Source organism: Pinus tabuliformis, chromosome 2_1, assembly GCF_031772625.1.
Source record: "Pinus tabuliformis cultivar Carrire ecotype Pingquan chromosome 2_1, CPIR1, whole genome shotgun sequence".
NCBI lineage: Eukaryota > Viridiplantae > Streptophyta > Pinopsida > Pinales > Pinaceae > Pinus > Pinus tabuliformis.
The window spans coordinates 916,408,372-916,425,253 of record NC_142299.1 but is presented as its reverse complement, the minus strand read 5'-3'; positions in this window follow the sequence as shown (position 1 = coordinate 916,425,253).

Sequence of the window (16,882 nt, the reverse complement as noted above, 5' to 3'; positions counted from 1 at the left end):
GGATGGAACTACCTCAAGAGATAAGACCTTATCCCATGAGAAGAGGAACCATCTCTCATCCATTCATGCTATATAAACCTCCCATTTTCCCAAGCACAAGCTAGTGTTAATTTTGATGTGCTAGTGCTAATTAAGTTTGGAGTAAAAATCAAGTTATTCATAGTTGTAGCTCTCTAGTTGTGTGTGAGGGAGAAGTGTGAATTTGGTTTACTGTGAAGACTAAAGGGAATAGCCTTAAAACTATCATTTTTGAGGCCATCATGGAATGCTAATGGAAGTGTGTGGCAACCTGGTTTTGTCGGAGGAGAACAACAACGTCAAGACAATGGTTGTAATCTCTTCTTAATTTGATATATATGCAATATCAATTGATTTCCTATGTAATGTGTCATCTCACATGTTTATGGTTTAATGCTTCTTGACTTGTTAAGTAGGTTTAATTACAATTTGTCTATTATCATGATTGTTGTTTGATGTTGTTTACTTGTTTCAGGTGTTCGAATAAGGAAACGAGAGATAGCTGGAGCAAGCAAGCAAGGCCACAACCAAACAGGATACATGTACTAAGAGGTAGGACCTCTTAATTGGTTCTAACCTAAGGAAATATTCCATAAAGTGTCTTGGTTATGGCTAGACCTGCTATCGGGCTAGAGGAATTGTTTGTGTCCGCACTTGGAATTTTACTTCACCACAGGTGGGACCCTAAGCATATATGGGACAAGTTTCCATACTTACTTTCAGAGACAGATGTGCAGGAAATTGTGGGAAGTTGGCCAACAGAGTGGAGAAAACCCATGGATGTTGGTACAGGTACCAGTTAGGGCAGAGAATGCTCTGCAGCGCAGAAAACAACTGCATAGAAGTGAAAAGAGCAACATAGAAAGTGGTGCGAGCATTGGATGAGCAGAGAAAGAAAGAAGTTGCTGCTAAGGCAGCTGTTGAAAAAGAGCACGTTGCGAAAGAGCATGCTGAGGCAGAGCACACTGACACAGAGGATGTTGAAGAATCAGATTCCCAGCATACTAATGAGCAGGAACAGTCAGAGCAGGAAGAAGGCAAGGGAGAGGAGTAGAGCACTCCATTCACATTGAAGAAGGAGAAAACTGCGGGGAAAGGAAGAAGCACAAATTAGATAAACAGTTGTGCATTGACCCAATGATCCTCACAGAAGGGGATCTCGATGAAATTGGGGACAAGGTCAGAGACACCACAACAGATTTGTGGTAGCAATTTGAACAACAATACATGCATATGCTAGGGAGCGTATGTAAGGATATACACAAGATGCAAATCCAAATAGGAAGAATTCAAGCGAGCCTGGCGCAAGGGAGTGAAAAAATAATGGAGTTGGAACAGACTCTGGATCTCAGAGTCATCTCCTTACTAGAAGGATTAGTTCGCGCAAAAATAGAGGAAGACCAATATTTTCTCATTACGATCAAAGACATCGAGGTGAACTTAGCCGCGCTGCCACTTTAGACTCTCCATGCATTGCATCAGGGGGTCTCAGACGAGCTTAGAATCAGAGAGCAGCGCGCACTTGCAGTAATCAGTGAATTTAAGGTAAACAACGAACATATGTTCACTGAGAAGGCTCAGGATTTGAAAGAAAAGGAAGAGCTGGAAGCATGAAGTCAGAGCCTGGAAACAACAATCACATAGGCGTGCAATTCAGATCCTGAGTTAAATATTTCGGAAGATGCCGCAACTACAAAGAAGATCAGGAAATTGGCTTCTGCAGCCCGCGAATCAAAAGAAGAGATAAGTAGAGTCACATTTTACTTCCAAATGAAGATATTAGAATTACCATTGAAGCTACAACCAACTAATCTGCCAAAGGTTGGGGAGAAGCACAATGCAACCATTAGGGAACATATGAATATCTTGGAGATTGTAGTTAAAGGATGTGATTTTCTCTTTAACCAAACCATGGAATTATGGGATACTTTGGAGGAGGACCAAAACCTGCAAAGGTTGAGCACAGAAATCAGAGAGGCCCAATAGAAGTATGATCAGATCCTAGCAATTGTGTGCACATTAACACTAGTCCAGCGCTTCGCGCACCTACAGGAAGTGAAGTTGATATAGGCACAAGTACATGAATTGCAACAAAAAGAATCAATGTTAAAGGCTCGGCTTCAACCTTGGACAGAAGAGGCCAGCCAAATTTCTCAGACCATTCAGGAGAAGTTGAAAGATCTACAATAGACTCATCGGATGATGCAACTCTTAGTAGAGGGACCAACTACTAAAAATCTGGTTGAATAAGTGAAGAAGGTTGCAGTACAAAGTATCGTGGGCCTAAATGCATTGAAGTAGCAGTTCAGTGAGCTCCGCCACAAAATTAAGAAGCCAACTGAATGACTTGAGGGCGAGTCACCATATTTGTGTTGGGGGCCTATTGGAATAGGGTCCCTAGGGTCAATTTTGGGATAGCTTAATCAATTTTTGAATAGAATTTTGTAAAGAATGTAAAGTCTCTGTGAAATGTGGAAGTGGAGCACGCAGCTAGTAGGATTCAAAGGGGGATTTAGCCCCTTGTATGGGTAAGTGATAGGTCGGTTTTAAGACTCAACCATAGGCCGTGGGACATGGTATTGTATTAGAAAGGTTATAAATATTTGAGTCATAGCGGGTTTATAAAATCAGTAGTAATTGGAGAAGAAAAAGTGTAAGGGAAAGTGTTAAGGCAAGAAAGCTCTATTTCCTATACCTAGGCGAAAGGGGAAGCATCCTGTAGCTGAGTGCACAGAGACCTTGGCGAGTCCACAGTTAAGTGTGTGGGCCCGTACAACTGGGTGCACAGGGTTGAAGAGTATGTAATTTGAACACTGAATCTAATAAAGACTAATTTTGGACAAAATATCTTGTATCTGTGCCTTGCTCTTAATTCTGTTTAAGTTGATGCATTGTTGCTTAATGATCCATTTTATATGAAATAAATTGTATCTCCTGCATGAATCTATTGAACCTTTAATATTTATGCATGAAATAAGTAATGATCTGGTTTCGCAAAGGTAGTAGCTAAATCTGTTATGATAACTGTTCAAAGCGGGTAGATCTGCACGAAGGAAGATCTAGGGTTAGTATTTACTAAGAGAAAGTTGCAAGTTTGTTTCTTTTAGTTCTAAAAATCCTTATCGTAGACCTTCGCAAAGGTCTGGAAGCCCTTTGGATAGAGTTGCAATAGTGACCCATAAGAAGATACAGATCTGCGCAAAGGAGGATCTGAGCCACAAGGACTTCAGATTACTTATCACACAGCCTCTCGATGTAGAAACCTGGTTATAACATCCTCTAATACTGCTTTGGGTGAGACTACAACCTGCGCTATGCAAGTTGTTGCTGAAAGGGCCAACAATTAGGGTTTTGTTGGTTGACACGTTTAACTCTGAACCTGGGTCAGGCCCCCTTAAGCTAATAATAGAATAGGGGATTTATGGATTTGATGTCATCTCATCTTGAGTGATTGCAAATACAGGTACATGGATGAGACATGATGCGATGACAAATAGGATGAACAAGGAGCGCATGCTAGGAGACTTGTTTCCAAATGGATGAACACATGAAGCATGCCAAGTACCAACAAAGGAGATACATGTACATGAAACATCAAGAAAACACCAAGACCATCGAAGACTCTACACACCTTCCCATGCAGAGGTGAAGCTATGATACACCAAGAGCACACTCATCATTTAGCAGCACTGCAGATTGACATGGACACCATCATCAACATGAACATACCAGCACTGTCATGACAAGTCATGTCATGACGTCTCAACCAAATCACTACTATGGGTCATACTATTGTAATCAATGTAATGTAACGTGGAAGTCCAAGAGACCCACATATGAAGTTGAAAATTCATGTCAGTTAAAGAGTCATGTAAGTCAAACGATCATGAGGGAAGTTGAAGAGTCACAAGGGTCAAGTTCACCCTTGGCTATATATACCCCTCATTTGTATGTGAAAAGGACTTTTTCACCTTGGCTCCTCCCACATAGCCTTGAGAGTCTGTAGTATTTTCTTTGAGGAGCGAGTAGTGGATCCAACACCCCACTATTGGGGTTAGTGATGTAATGGTGTATAGATGTGTATTGGAACTTTCACTTAATTCAGAAGCCTGTTAACAGGCCAACACATTTTCACACATGTATTGTATTCATTTGTAAGACTATTCTTTAGATGCTTGTAATGCATGTTGCTTTAACCTGTATTAAGACAGTTGAACTATTTCAGTTGTTCTAGTACATATGTTGTTGGAAATGTGTTGTATCAGTTGCTAGCACTGCCTCGAATGTGTGGACTATGCTGCTGGATGCTCGACATATTCATTATCGTAAACTTGTTATAACGACCATTGCACTCATGTGGACCATTCTGCTAGGTGTTGTACATGGTATCTCTTCACTTTGTGTTTGTGAATTCCACATCCATGTGGACTACTCTGCTAGAAATTGTGCATGTCTTGCTGTGTTGTGTGTCTCTAACAGAGTTGGGAGTATTCCCTTTCGACTTGAGACTCACTCTCACCCTCTCCCTCTGTAGTGAAAGAACCTTGACACAAGCGACACTAAGCACTCACTAGGCACACAAACCTCACTATTTGAAGACAAAGTAAACCACTCTTGTGTGCTCACAAGCAAGAGCTAAGGAAAATCTTTAAGATAATGGAAATCAGGCCATCATACTAGATGGGACTCCTACACAAAACTGTATGAGGTCTTGTTGCGACTTCATACTGGGGAGATCCCCTGAATGTTGGCGGGTCTAGCACCATGAACACAAGGATAGTGATATTCCCTTTGATTTGGTGTATAAGTTAATTCTCTTTGAGAAGTAAACCAATTCTCTTCTTCCATGCAAGGAAGTTAATGGTCCCAACCAATTTTTTGCTTTCCTCGCAAAAATAAATTGAGGTATATTCAGAAGGGGACATATACTTGATAAAGTTTGAGATGTAGTGAACTTGCTTTCTTATTTAAGACTTGATGGGTTGCCTTGCTTAGATCTTGATGTTATTCAAGTTTCTTTCTTCAAATGGACTTGCTTAATGATGATATTTTCTTGATGACTAGACTCGTGATTTTCCTTTTTGAAGATGGTGTAGCTTGATGTAGGTCCCTCTTTGATTTTCTCTTCTTGTAGGTACCTTTATACAAGGATTTTCTTCTTGCTTAGTAGTTTTCTTTGATGGATAGTATATAGTAGATCTTCTTGTCCTTGAAGTGACATAGACTTCTTGGATTGGTGCTTAAACCTTGTAGATGTTCTTGATTTGTCCTTCTTAGATGAGTCACCTTATGAGTGTTCTTGAGATGCCCTTTCCTTGATGTGTCACCTTAGCTCCGATACCATGTTGAAGAATCTAGGGCACTGATGTATAGTAGGATTCCTCTAGACTTGATAACAATTTGTGAAGCACTTTTACAATTTATCTTATTATATTAATATTCTTCTCTTCTTATTAATGCATGTGTATTTACTTCATCAAACTGCTACCAAAACACAAGAAACAAGAACAAAAAATATTGGTTCTTTGTTGGGGAAAAAATCTCTCTCTTAGAGAGGAAAAACATTTCGTAGATTTCTCGTATCGAAGATTCTATTGATCAATGCCAAACACTAGACCTTTGACAAGAATATCCTCCAAGCACATCAAATATTTCCTTCTTCCTGCAATTTGTTTTTCAAAACTTTGTCCTCCTTCTTCCGGTGCTTCATCCTCCCTTCTTTGACTCGAGATAGACCTTGTCTATGTGAGGTCTAGAGGAGATACTTGTCTTTTATACTTAGTGAGATCCTTCACCTATAGAGAAACCTTCCTTTTCTTGGCTAACCGAGTTTCTTCTTGATGTGTAATTGTAGGCTTGATGTGACAACACAACAACCCTAGTTTCTCACATATGTGGGAGGTTTCCTTGAATATTTGACTCCTTCTATCTTCACTTGGCAGAGCCTCTTCTTTGCTCTAGTGGGGAGGCGTTATAGGCCTAAGTTACTAGCCCAAATAATGCGAGATATGGGACTGATATGCTACTGTTGTTATAATCGCAGATAGGCTTGTTTTTCTAGAATGTGTGACTATGTTTGACCCTTAGAACAACCCATTAAACTTGGGTCTTGTCTTCTCCTTTTTCGCTGCACTAGAGGCTCCTTATACTTGGCTTCTTTCACTCTTTTCTCGACTTCTCTTGCTTGCTGATTTCAGAGGTGATTTCCTTGTTGTTGGAGGATTGGACAACCTCTATATATAGAGGACTATCCCTCCCTTAGGCTGACTTGAGGACAATAGTACAAATTTAGTTTTCTTGATCGTTTTTACTCCTTTTGGTGATGTTGTTGCATGGAGAGGACTTGTGTTTGTTTGGAGGGATATTCTTTGACTCTTACAAAAACATATAATGGTGTAACATGTCCTTAAGGGTCTTCAAACTTTCTTTTGACTCTTTGACTCACCTATAGAACTTTAACATGTTGTTGGACCTATTTCAAAGAGCAAGAAACTCATTGATAAATAAAACAAAAATAATATTTCTTTTCTTGAATAAATACAAATATCAAAAGTACATTTAGGAAGACCAAACCTAGTTACACTTTCTTCAACATGGAGCACTTTTTCCAACACATTTCAAGAAAGACAAATTCAATTCGACAGAGGGGAAGATAAGATCGGATGGGGTAAAAACTCTGCAGGTCATTTCAATCTCAAAGAAGCCTATGGCTATATGGAAAACCATGATCAATTACAGCCTTAAAAAAAATGGAAAACTCTATGGGGCATAAAATTATTGCCCAAAATCACCCCTTTTATGTGGCTAACCATGTAGAGGAAGATTCTAACTTGGTACGATTTATGCATAAGAGGATTCAATGAATCCTCAAGATGTCATCTCTATGAAAAGAGTGAAGAAACAATAAACCACCTCCTGAACGACTGTGAATATTCCAACAATGTTTGAGAGTGGGTGGAGATGGTCTTTAGATGTTCTGATAGGAATAGGGCTTTCATCCTCAACACTCTTGACAATTGGAGAACCTCATTCTCCTCGCACTCAATGGATGATAGGGCCTGGAATATTATCCTGGGTACCATATGTTGGGTTGTTTGGGAAGAGCAAAATGCTCGAATTTTTAGAGGAGAAAAAAGGCCAGAAGAGAACATCATCACCTTAATTAAATAGATAATTCAGGAATCTGTAGCTATCTCTAAATTACTGATATTCGGTGAACCTCCTCGTACTGCAAATTTGAGAATCCTTAATCTCCTCGAGATGCATCCTCCCACTAGAATAATTTAACTCCAGTGGTGGAAAACTAGGAAGCCCCCTGTGATTGGCACCCTCTAGACAAAGATATTCTCAAATTGAATTATGATGGAGTTGCATGTTTTTGTGGAGTCTTCGAAAACTCACAAGGGGAGATAATATAGCTATAGGTGGGAAACCTGGGCATAACTACCAACAATACTTATGAACTCCAAGCCCTGGAACATGGTTTGGAAATTTCCAAAGTCTAGGGATTCTAGCCACTCATAGTGGAAGGAGACTCAACTCGCCATGCAGGCTTGTTGGAAGCTTCAGCAAGGAACGACCGTCACCAAGGTAACAAACAACTAGCGGCTCAAAAAAACCTTTCATTGCATTAGTCGACACATTGGAGAGCTAAGTGGGCTCCACTTCTAGGTTATCAGACGGAAGGCTAATAACTTGACTGATAGACAGGGAAAATTTTAAGAACCCCCCTAAATTTATAAATATAATAAATGGGCGAATCTCCATGGTATATAGGAAAAATGGAAGGCGATTTTATCAATAATATAATATGTATATATAATTTTTTGGCGAATCTCTCACCAGGCATGGCAAATATTTTACTCAATTATAAAATCTTGTAAGATCTTGGCGAGTATCTTAGCATAGGCTACATGCTGGTTTAATTCCCCCATTTAAATAGGCTACATTCCACGTGAATACCATGGGTCAATACCATGTGCCATTTTGGTGAATACCATGGGTCAATACCATGTGCCATTTTTATTTTTTTTAATTCTAATATTAGGGTTAATAATGGTTTTTTGCATGATATTAATAACAATCTAGTCCATGGTATTTGTCCCATAGTATTTTGGCCATAGGTTTCACCTAAATATAACCCATTTTTTGAGTGTTCGTGAATATAAGGTGACTTATGGAGTAAATATAAAAAAATGTTTTATTTTTTTACCATACCTCTCGTTTATTTATATTTTTATTAATTTACCATACCTCTTTTACAAATATTGTATTTGGCCTACAGGATTCACTTAAATAAAACCTCTTTCTTGAGCCTTCATAAATAGAACAAGGGTTATGGACTAAATATAAAAAGAGGTTTTATTTATTTACGATACATCTAGTTTATTTATATTTTTATTTATTTACCATACATTTTGAGTACGTATAAAAAGACGTTTTATTTATTTACCATACCTCCACTTTACTTATATTTTTATTTGTTTACACCCTTACATGTATATAAGGTGACTTATGGAGTAAATATAAAATATGTTTTATTTATTTACCATACCTCTCATTTATTTATATTTTTATTAATTTACCATACCTCTTTTATAAATATGGTATTTGGCCCATAGCATTCACTTAAGTAAAACCTATTCTTGAAAATGGGCGAATGGATTCACTTAAATAAAACCTATTCTTGAAAATGGGCGAATGGAAGGTTGCAAGTCCTAATTTCAAGGGCTAAATTTACCTTTTTTACCCTCTCCCTTAAAATAAGGTGGGCTATTTGAGGTGATTTGTAAAAATATACTATGATACAAAATATTCGCCCACTAAAAATTTAAAACCCCTTAATTTCGCCAAAGGGCGAACATTCGCCCCTAAAATTATCCTTGCTGATAGATTGGAAACAGGGAAAATTTTAAGAACCCCCCCTAAATTTATAAATATAATAAATGGGCGAATCTCCATGGTATATAGGAAAAATGGAAGGCGATTTTATCAATAATATAGAAAAAATGGAAGGCGATTTTATCAATAATATAATATATATATATATAATTTTTTGGCGAATCTCTCACCAGGCATGGCGAATATTTTACTCAATTATAAAATCTTGTAAGATCTTGGCGAGTCTTTCACTAAATAATAAAACTTTGTAAAGTCCTAGTGAATCTTAGCATAGGCTACATGCTAGTTTAATTCCCCCATTTAAATAGGCTACATTCCAGGTGAATACCATGGGTCAATACCATGTGCCATTTTTATTTTTATTAATTCTAATATTAGAGTTAATAATGGTTTTTTGCATGGTATTAATAAAAATCTAGTCCATGGTATTTGTCCCATAGTATTTTGGCCATAGGTTTCACCTAAATATAACCCATTTTTTGAGTGTTCGTAAATATAAGGTGACTTATGGAGTAAATATAAAAAAATATTTTATTTGTTTACCATACCTCTCGTTTATTTATATTTTTATTAATTTACCATACCTCTTTTACAAATATGGTATTTGGCTCATAGGATTCACTTAAATAAAACCTCTTTCTTGAGCCTTCATAAATAGAACAAGGGTAATGGACTAAATATAAAAAGAGGTTTTATTTATTTACGATACGTCTAGTTTATTTATATTTTTATTTATTTACCATACCTTTTGAGTAAGTATAAAAAGGCGTTTTATTTATTTACCATACCTCCACTTTACTTATATTTTTATTTGTTTACACCCTTACATGTATATAAGGTGACTTATGGAGTAAATATAAAAAATGTTTTAGTTATTTACCATACCTCTCATTTATTTATATTTTTATTAATTTACCATACCTCTTTTATAAATATGGTATTTGGCCCATAGGATTCACTTAAATAAAACCTATTCTTGAAAATGGGCGAATGGATTCACTTAAATAAAACCTATTCTTGAAAATGGGCGAATGGAAGGTTGTAAGTCTTAATTTCAAGGGCTAAATTTACCTTTTTTACCCTCTCCCTTAAAATAAGGTGGGCTATTTGAGGTGATTTGTAAAAATATACTATGATACAAAATATTCGCCCACTAAAAATTTAAAACCCCTTAATTTCGCCAAAGGGCGAACATTCGCCCCTAAAATTATCCTTGATTGGAAAATGAAGGAACAATTGGCAACATGAGAATCCGCTCCCTTGCATGGAGGGACCTAGAGGATGTACCTCTCCATCGAGATTATGAAGCATTAAATAGTATTGATAAAGGAGTACAAGTTTCTCTCAATAATGAGAATGCATGTCAATCTCTAGAAAAAGAATGGTATAACCCTCGCATCCCCTCATTATGAATTCCTCAGACTGTAGTCGTCACAACTCTTCGCATGAGGTTGGGAATAACTAGATTGCAACATTCCATCAGAGCTACTGCCATCCTGACCCTTCGACCAATACTGATTCGTGCTCTCTCATGATTGTGTTGTACCTCTTATTGGCAACAATCAATGGCTCTTTCATTCCTGCCTTTTTCTTCCCCGCTTTGGCTGCCTGCTACACCTATGAATACCCCATCCAACTCACTCTTCCCCACTTCTCTTTTTGCCCTCTCACCATCGCTCTCATTGCCTTTGTCCCAAATTTACCTCCCAATCCCCCTTCCTTCCACAATATGGCATCTCGTCATAGCTATGTCCCTATTCCCTACTGTGATGACAACCAAAATAACACCAGGTGGGACAACCCCAACAGACATCCCATAACTAGAGCAGAGGCATCAACGAGAAGAGAAGCCCTCACTTATGAACTCTCGTTCAACCCTGAAACCCAAGACTGAATTCATAATATGGAGCTCCAGGCATGGAACATTATATGATGGGTGATTACAGAAGAAGTTATGCTCGATTTGAATGGATACTAGACCCAGGATTTACCCGAGCTAGGGAGAATTTTTATAGTTGCACCATTGAGCTCTCACGGCAGCTCAAGACCATTCTCGGGCTTGCAATGCAGGAATAGTCAGAAAATACAAAAGATGTGGAGGAAAAGTTAGACATGTTGAATGATAAATTCACTCTCAATGTGGAATCAATCCACCACCGCCACTTCCTCACGATGGACTTGCCTTATTATGCTCTACTCAAGCGTTGTATGGCTACCATGCATGCTAGTGGCAAGGGCTCTCTGAGCATCAAGAAAGAGACTGCTGACACCTCCACTATTCACCAGGTCCCGACAGACGCCCTTGCTGGAAGTACTCTAGAGAAACCCATCAGTTTGGAAGATGAGCCCTTGGACGACACTACTTAATGTAATGCTCCTCATATCTACAACACACTCGACATCAATGCTACTCTCGGTGATTCAGTTACTCTAGTCACTCTTAGTTCTCACCCTCTTAGATTAATGGGCTATTTTGGTAATTTTTTTTTAGAAATGACAACAAGAAATTCCAATTTAATTTGTCCTTGAATTAAACTGTGAATTAAAATCGAATTCTATTCTCATAGCAACTTGTAAATAGTTAATTAAGTTTAATTAACTTAGGAATTTTGAGTTGGAAGTATTTATGTAGTCATGTATATCTTCTCCCTAAATTTTAGGGGTCTAGGATGAGTTTATTTGAGTTGTAATTAGATTGAATCAGTTTACTGAGTTATGGTCAGTTAAATTAGTTCTAACTATTTGTGGAACTAAAAGAGGACTAACAGTTAGTTGGTGCTCTGGTGCATCCACAAGTGTTACTCCATTTAACTGAAGATTCCCTCATGAGAAACTCATGCATGTAAGTTCAGAGAAAGACCCAGTTGAGTCTAGAGTGTAGGGACAATGTACTATTAGTTGTATGATTTATTGAGTTGTAAATATCATGCCTGCAATAAGAGAAGGAACTATGTTTGGATTTCACAGTTTTGGAAGCATGAGATCCCTTTAAATATGTTTTATTCATCCTAGGAATTGCGGAAGGAAATAGGGGCTTGACAAGTAGTGGAAATTGAATATGTGTTGGCTAAGATTTGGCTTGTGAGGTAGAGAGTTGAGCATACTTGTGCAGAATTGTTCTAGTGAGAACAAGCTTTGTATCTTCACTCATATTTCTGATTTAATGCAATACATATAGGTAGGGTTTTGAGCTATGGCTTTCTCCAAGAAAACTTATTGTGTTATGTTCCATTGATTTGTCTTCTTCTTGTTCATATTACTTTCATTGATCTATTGGATTCTGTTGGTTGAAAGTAGACGTAGATTCTTGTCTTGTGCTTTAGTAAATTGCATGAGCTTGTGAATCTACAAAAAATTCTACATGATATCAATTCAATATACTAGAGGAGATTTTGAAGTTTTGAGTTTTGGGTTACAGGTGAAATTCGAATTTTCATACATACTTCAGATGGCATTCTACAATTTGCAGCTCGAGTATGCCTTGGAAGGCAACTCGAATTGTATTTCCTAGAGGGACAGAATGGAGGCTGTGCTGGAGGATAATCGCTTGAAGGAATTCATTGATCAAGACATTCCTAAGTCAATAGCATCAGATGCATAAAATCGAGCAAATAGAAGAAGTGTGTGTCAAAGGCGATGCAGATAATCATTGAGGGAGTTCAAGACCACATTTTCTCGAGTCTCCATGGAAAGGAAACTCCGTATGCTATGTGGAAAGAATTGACGGACTTGTATCAGAACAACAATGACCAAAGGAAATTGGCACTGAAGGACAAACTTTGAAAAATCAAAATGGAGAAAGGTGAGACTATTCCAAAATACTTGACCAAGTTCACTCAATGTCATGATGAACTTGGAAGTGTTGGAATCATGGTTTCCAAGGATGATATGGTGAGTCTTTCTCTTTTGGGACTCCCAAAGAGTTGGCATAGTTATCAGGACTTTGTCAATGGTCGAGAGAAGCTGCCAGATTGGGAAAGAATATGGTCGGGTTTGATGTGGGAGGAGATCAGGAGGAACATTAGGTTAGGATCTTCATCAAAGACTGATGATGAAGAGAACTGTGCCTTAGCGACTAATGCAAAGAAGGGGAAATGGAAAGCTTCCCATTCCAAATTAGATTTTTTCCATGGAGGTAAGAAGAAAGACATGAAAAAAATGAAATTCTTTCGTTGTCATGAGCTGGGCCATTTTGCTACAAATTGTCCACTCAATAAGTCCAAGAAGAAGTCCTTAGGAGGAGTGGTGGGTGAGGCTTTGGCCTCTCAATTCGAATTGGACTTTTCCCTCATTGCATGCATGGTGTCATCAATGATGGGAAGTGTATGGTACTTAGATAGTGGAGCTTCATTCCACATGACTAGTGATAAGGAGTTATTTAATGACCTAGAGGAGAAAGATCTCCATATGCATATCAATATGGGTGACAACGGGAGGCATAATTCTACTGGATTGGGCATGGTTACCTTTCAAAGGGAGAATGGGGCTCCACTCACTTTGAAGAATTTTATGTATGTGCCTAGGCTGAAGAGGAACTTGGTATATTTTTCCATGCTTGAGGATAGAGGATATGATGTGATCTTCTCAAAAGGAAAGGCATTCCTTCAATACATAGCCACGGGTTAAGTAAAGAAGATATGGATTCGGGTGAAGAATATCTATAATCTGGAGGTAGAGCATTGTGTTGATTTGAGCACGAAAGCAGAGTTGGTGAGTTGTGGCACAGGCGATTGGGTCACTTACTTCATGGGGCTTTGAATATCATGCAACAAATCGCCACCGTTTTCCCAAAGGTACACTAGATCAAGTTGATACATGAAAGGGGTTTACTTTGGGTAAATACACCAAGTATTCCTTTCACGACAGAGACAGTCAAGTACAGGCTAGTCTAGAGCGAGTCCATTCAGATGTGTCTAGACCATTCTCGACAGCATCCACGACCAAACACAAGTATTATGTTATATTTCTTGATGACGTTTCTCGAAAATGATGGATATTTTTCATGCAGAAAAAGGATCAAACCTTCACAAAGTTTTGTTAGTTTAAAGCATTGGTGGAGAAAGAGTCGGACAAGAAGGTTAAAGCTCTACAAAGTGATAATGATGGTGAGTATGTCTCAAATGAGTTTAAGAACTTCTATTCAGTGGAAGGGATTAAACGGGAGTTGTCAACATCCCATAACCCTTAGCAAAATGGGGTGACTAAGAGGAAGAACATAAGCATAGTAGGGGCAGCGAGGGAAATGTTGCATGATCAAGATCTCCCACTACACTTGTGGGCTAAGGCATGAAACATAGCGATTTATGTTCAGAACCGTAGCCCACATCAGATACTTGGGATGAAGACACTAGAGGAGGCTTGTTCTAGAAAGAGGCTAGATGTTGGCCACTTCATGATTCTTGGGTCAGTGGTATATTTCCATGTGACCAAAGATGCATGAAAGAAGCTTGCGCCAACAATAGAGTTGGAGATATTTGTGGGGTACATTGATACACCTCATAACTATCGGGTGTACTTGCTGGCTAACAGGATGACAATGGTTTGCAGGGATGTCAGATTCAATGAGGAGAAGGTCATGTGAGTTTCCCTTGAGAGGGAGCTTCAACTACATGTAGTTAAGGAGATTTTAGCTCCTAAGGTTGAGGAGCCTTAGATTGATTTGGAGCAACCACATGTAGAGGATCCGAGAGTGGAGACATCCACTCAGGCAGAGTCTTCCAGAAATGGGAGAAAGTGCACCAGAGAGGCAGATTGATTGCTTCCAGATGCCAGAGAGAATGCGTGCTCACCCACATCACAATGCAGACAGAGTAGGTCACCTGACAGGTACACTAGATACATGGATATTATGATCAGATGTGTTGTGACAGAGCCATATTTCTTTGAGGAAGAAGTGCAACAACCTATTTGGGTTGATTCCATGGTGGAGAAGTATGAACCCGTAGTTCGTAACAGTGTTTGGCATGTGGTCCCGAGACCAGAGGATAAGTTCGTGGTGAGATCCCATTGGATTTACAAGGTAAAGAAAGATGTAGATGGTAGTGTGGATAAGCATAAGGCTAGATTTATGGCCCATGGCTTTTCACATGTAGAGGGGATTGACTATGATGAGGCCTTTTCTCTTGTTTCAAGGTACTCGTAGATCAGATCTATATTGGCACTATCAGCGCAGATGGGTTGGAAGATACATCAGATGGATGTAAAGACAACCTTCCTTAATGGCAAGATTGAGGAAGAGGTGTACATAGAGCAACCTAAAGTTTTTGAAACCTTCTACCATGAGTTGCATGTGTGCCGGCTCAAGAGAGCATTGTATGGGCTGAAGCAAGCAACTCATGCTTGGTACACCAGGATAGACAACTACTTCATTGAGTTGGGCTTCACGAATATTGAAGCGGATGCAAACCTGTACCACATAATGGTGGAAGGTAAATAGTTGATCATTGTACTTTATATTGATGATATCATACTGACAAGTGATGATCAAATGATCAAATCTCTCAAGGAGGACCTTGCAAGAAAGTTTGAGATGAAGGACTTGGGGCTCATGCATTACTTTCTGGGCATGGAATTATGGTAGGGTGATGGGAAGCTATTTGTTTCTCAAGTCAAGTATGCCAATGAGATACTCAGGAGGTTCCACATGGAGAGTTGCAAGCCTATGGAGACTCCTCTAGCTAGTAACTAGAGGAAGGAGGATGCTACTTCGGGAGAGGTAGTGGAAGCTACTGTTTATAGGTAGCTTGTGGGTTCACTCATGTACTTGGTGAACACACGACCAAATTTATGCTATGTAGTTAACCAACTTAGTCAAGCAATGGTTAGGCCTACCAAGCTATATTGGAAGGCAACAAAGCAGGTATTGAGATACTTCAGGGGCACTTCTCAATATGAATTGTGGTACAAAAGGATAGAGGGAGTGAAGCTTCAAGGCTTCATCAATGAAGATTGGGCAGGGAGTCCATCCGACCAAAAAAGCACATCAGGAGGGATTTTCAATATTGGGTTAGCGACAGTTTATTGGTACAAAAAGAAATAAAGATTGGTTGCACTCAGTTTGATAGGGGCCGAGTACATGGATGCAAGTCAAGAAAAATGTGAGGCCATTTGGATGAGGAAGATCCTGTTTGGTTTGTTTGGTCAGCAAATGGATTTGACAGTGATTTATTGTGATAATCAGTGTTGTATCAAACTCTCTGACAATCCAATTTTTCATGATAGGTCCAAGAACATTGATATCCTATATCATCATATCAGAGATTGTGTATTGAGGCGGATCATGTTGTTATAGTACATTCCCACGGAGGAGCAAGATGCTGAAATTTTGACCAAGGCATTGTCAAGATGTAAATTCACATTTCACAAAGATAGGATTGGGGTAGCAGATAATCCATTTCTTTTTGTGAGGGAGTTTTGAGAAATGGCAACAAGAAATTCCATTTTAATTTGTCCTTGAATTAAACTATGAATTAAAATCGGATTCTATTTTCATAACAACTTGTAAATAGTTAATTAAGTTTAATTAACTTAATTCGCTTAGGAATTTCGAGTTGGAAGTATTTCTATAGTCATGTATATGTTCTCCCTAAATTTTAGGGGTCCGGGATGAGTTTGTTTGAGTTGTAATTAGATTAACTCAGTTTATTGAGTTATGGTTAGTTAAATTAGTTCTAACTATTTGTGGAAATAATAGAGGAATAATCGTTAGTTGGTGCACTGGTGTATCCACAAGTGTTACTCCAGTTCACTGAAGATTCCCTCATGAGAAACTCATGCATTTCAGTTCAAAGAAAGACCCAGTTGAGAATAGAGTGCAAGCACAATGTACTATCAGTTGTATGATTTACCAAGTTGTAAATATCATGCATGGAATAAGAGAATGACCTATGTTTGGATTGCACAATTTTGGCAACATGAATTCCATTGAAATATAGGTTATTCATCCTAGGAATTGAGTAAGGAA